Consider the following 4,313-nt stretch of genomic DNA (forward strand, 5'->3'; position numbering starts at 1 on the left):
GCTTGAATATTAGAGATGCAGAAAGGTTCATTCATTCTTTCGTAAGACCGAATCTACTTTATCAAAGAATTAACAGATTTTCGAAATTTATAATAAGTTTTCGATATATTATATAATATTTTGTGGCCGAAGCAATTGGTTCATAAAAATAAATCACTGTTAAGAATCAGATATGGGCTCCTTAAAAATACGAGCGACTGCGAGTGACTATATATGCTTGCGAAAGTGAAGCCAAGATGGAGGGGATAAAGGGATAAATTGCTGGGCCGCCATCTTGAATGTTGATAGATATCATATAACACATAATAGGTCTGTTCTCGTTGCCTACACTTTTTACACTTTGTGCACTTTTTAGGGTGTCAACTTATACAATGGACAAAGACAGAAATACGGAAAGTGTAGAAAGTGTTAAAAGTGTAGGCCAACGAGAACAGACCTAATGACATATATATATTTTAGTTCAAGAATGAATCAAAATGATTTGTGCAGAAGGAACTAAACGTTGGATGGTGGATTAGGAGTAACATATTTGTTAGAAGATATATAGAAAAAATAGCCATAAGCAGCTTTCCAACGTAAGCAAGATCCATTGGACACAGCAATTTATCATTTAGGCATGAAGAAGAAAAATCTTACTCGGGGTCTTTTTAGGAATTAGAGAGTCAAAAGAATGACAGAATTCTTTGCTAACAATTTTGCTAAGAACCACTGGAGACAAACAGCTTTAAAGAATAACGTTGCTTTGCTTGGGAAGCAAAGATTTGAGTATGCAGAAACATTTTCCTTATTAGCAGGGGCATTGACAAATGCCATTGAAGTTGTGTGAATAAGTTAAATAACCTACAAGTTGCAATGGTGCTGATGAGGCTTTACAAGGATAATATAGCATCTTTAAATTTAAGAAAAGTGTTGTACGAGGGAATACTAGGATGTGAGAAAGAAAGAGAAAATCAGGATATGCCAAGGCCCATACAGATCTGCCCTGCATAGTACGGTGCTTTGGATTTTAAAAAATCATTCTGTTTCTCTGAATACACTGTTTTTAACCAACATTGGTATGATGTATCTACAATACAACGATGAATCTAAAAAGCCTTATGACAGAATAGGTAAGCAACGGTGTATCTCTTAAATCACTTTCCTAAAATTTTTTTTATATTATATCTTGACTAATATTTTGTTTTCACATTGATTCAGCAAATCCAAACGTTTTCAAATTTTATGTATCTTTACATATGCACTCAGTGCTACTCAGATAATAAATTAACCTCAACAACACAAGATAAAAGGGAGGGTCATTCTGTAGTAATTTTTAACTTTACTTATGGTATTGAAAACAGAAGCTTAGGCCAGATAAATAGTGAATGTTGGAAGGTAGTATTATGCCACTGGTGCAACAATTATACTTTACCACTGCACATACCCTCTTCAAAGCTGGTTATCCTGCTCTAGCATTTGAATTCTTATCAAAATTGCCTAATAAAGTAATGGATGCTAATAGAGAGGACAGTTTGAATTTGTATCTTTCCTACTTAATGCTGCTGTTATAATGTGTTACTCTTATATTATTAATCTATTTTAATATTCAATAACAGGCATTCTTAATGTCCCCAGTAAGATCAAGGTACAGGGTTCTCAAATTAATACTGGAATAATAGATTAGGATATAAGCATTACAGAAACTACTGTCGAAGGAAGTCATAATAATGTTAACAAGATCCTCACTCACAAAACTTATGTCAATCTGTTATTTTTATAAGCATTATTCTGCATTCTATGTAGATTCATGGCAATGAATAGATTGGAGCACACTTGCTATTGAGTGTGGTAAAAAGAAAGAAGATAAGCTAGTATTAAACTAGGACGATGATCCAGTTAATAGTGAAGATCCCGATCTTGGAAGTCCTCCTTTAACAATGAAGATGGATAGAGGAGAAATTGGTGGAAGCATTAAATATATTGGAGATGAAGGTATTTTTGTATTTTTTTCGTTAAGTTAATTAACAAGCAGGTATATTATTCTAATCAATTATTCTTATATTCTTATTTTAGGAGAAGCTAAAGAAGGTAATAGGACAACTGGATATCATGACACAACAGCTGTAATTTATAGCCTGTTTAAAAAATCTCATGGAAGAATTGTCAACATTATCAACTGGATTTGAGGTTGACAGCGAACAGTTCAGATATCAACTATACATGGCTTGAACAAGCAGATGATGTTTTGAGGCAGCTTTGCAACAACAGCACAAGCACTGATAACGATGCTAACAATGTCTCACAATGCAGGTCTTATATCATTTTATTATGTTCTCCACTAACTTTCTATAAAAGCACATAATACTTTATTTTACTTTTTAGACGATGAAGCAATGACTAATGATGAACCTACTTATAGGCCTAGAGAACAACCAAATTTACATGAAATTCTTGCAGCAGAAAAATTAGATTTCGAAGCAAAAGTTCAAAGAACGGCGAAATGAAAAAGTGGATAAAAGGTAACTAAATAGCCTTTTAATAAATAGAAAAAATTTAAACCATTAATCATATTCGATTTATTCCATAGCTTAACGAAACGTCATTAAGAACTTTATTGTCATATTACTCGTTACACGAAGCATTCGGTGGTGGTTCAGCTTCTGTAAGAATGGAATAAGTACTTTTATTTTAAGAATTGCAACAGGAAAAGACTCAGCAACAATTGCTTAGCTCCCTACAACGCTACCTCTATTTAGCGCCAGTGTGGCTTACAATAAAACTATGGTCACTGACCCAGTGAGACATTTGCAAGTAAGATATTTGTTTACAAATCAATTAGTATCCTTTTATTGATTTTTTCATACTTCCTTTATCCATTATTATTTCCGGTTTCTGGCGCATAATATGTTACAAACACTGGTTGAACTACGAAATGCACCTATGCCCAATCGAAATACACATTATTCTGAAATATTCACAATGAGAGATCTTACGGTTGCACTAAGTGCATGTATCTATCAATCACTTAGTGACTCTGGTACAATTGTGATAAAGAACCATGAAACGGACAGGTCAGTATTCCAATTTAGCTGATAAAGTTAATTTGAGGATTGTTAATAATTTATCTCTTCTGTTAAACATAAGAGCAATCTACCAGCATTTGTAAACGTTAAAACCTTTATGGGAGGTCGTTTAATAGTATCGTATAGATACCACAGACGATATTTAACAGACGACGGTGTTTATATTAACACTTCACCTGAAAAATGGTCAAGTATCACGAGTTTACGTGCATTTCTAGCAAGAGAAAAAGATGAAGATACACCAAATCTAAATATATTTCTTTGTGATTCATTCTTCGCTACATATATGAGCCTGTTTATGCTTTGGCTAGCTGCGACACTCATACTTTACAGATTAGTTGGACAGCATTTTGGCAATAGCACTTGATCTTGCCTATATGGCAGTGACATAAAACATTGATTCGAGTGGCAAGTACAAATAATCAGGTCAATACTTTATCATTTTCCTCTTTTAATTCTTTTATCACTATAGTAATATGCCTTTATGGTAAAACTTTTCAGACTGCTGTAACTGTAATCAATAATTATTCTGCTACCACAGAAATGATTCTACCACTGATACTACTGCTACTGGAACTATGGCAGTCAAACATCATATCGCTTTAATAATGCAATACAAATAGATGAAGGTTCGTTTGGAGTACTTTGTGGCTTTAACTATGGGACTGGAAATAAAATTTTGTTGGAAGATAGTATTACACCAATGGAATTAGAATTATTATTGAATACTGGAACATTCGATTGGGTTATTTTGCATATAAGAACAGCTACTGAATATATTTATAATTGTATAAACAAAACTTTATTATAATATTTACATGTGAAAAAAAAGTAATTCTTAATTATAATATTTATATGAAGAACAAAAAATAAATTCTTTGTAACAGTCATGTTTAAATAAAAATATTATTTACTGGAACAATTGTAATAAATCTGGAAAATAGAAAATGTCATGTTATTAAAAGGCTAAATTTTATATACTATAAATATATGTCAATTTATAGTCACAAAATAAAGATACAGCTATACTATATATATCTAATTGTTAATTGTTATGTAGATTGAAGTTCCTTTTACATATCTATTTATTCTTTTTCCCTTCCAGACTATTGTCGTCCTTTCTCTGCCTCCTACCTCTTCTCAAAATTGAAAGAAATAACATTAAAATGTTAAATTTATTAAACTAAATATTATCAAACGTTAAAAATATTACCAGCTTTTGATGCTTTAGCTACTACATTTTCTTTTTCG

The 4,313-nt window shown here is 32.0% G+C and overlaps 2 long non-coding RNA genes across 6 annotated transcripts; one reads left to right on the top strand and one right to left on the bottom strand.

The window, feature by feature from the left end:
* Positions 1-276: 276 nt before the first annotated feature.
* On the top strand, positions 277-3,953 carry LOC136784226 (uncharacterized). 5 transcript variants are annotated; one of them, XR_010824379.1, is made up of 9 exons: positions 277-575; positions 652-1,109; positions 1,198-1,971; positions 2,053-2,289; positions 2,362-2,498; positions 2,567-2,790; positions 2,966-3,050; positions 3,124-3,488; positions 3,564-3,953. It is a non-coding gene; the product is annotated as an uncharacterized lncRNA (long non-coding RNA). The 5 variants fall into 5 exon arrangements; XR_010824376.1 differs by having other exon boundaries at positions 2,567-3,050; XR_010824377.1 differs by having other exon boundaries at positions 2,567-3,050; positions 3,604-3,953.
* Positions 3,882-4,313, bottom strand: LOC136784227 (uncharacterized). Its single transcript, XR_010824381.1, has 2 exons — positions 4,276-4,313; positions 3,882-4,198 (listed from the first exon to the last, which is right to left on the bottom strand). It is a non-coding gene; the product is annotated as an uncharacterized lncRNA (long non-coding RNA).

This window comes from Prorops nasuta, unplaced genomic scaffold (genome assembly GCF_024137725.1).
Source record: "Prorops nasuta isolate Cenicafe-Biocafe unplaced genomic scaffold, Cenicafe_Pnas_1.2 PNAS00050, whole genome shotgun sequence".
Taxonomy (NCBI): Eukaryota; Metazoa; Arthropoda; class Insecta; order Hymenoptera; family Bethylidae; genus Prorops; species Prorops nasuta.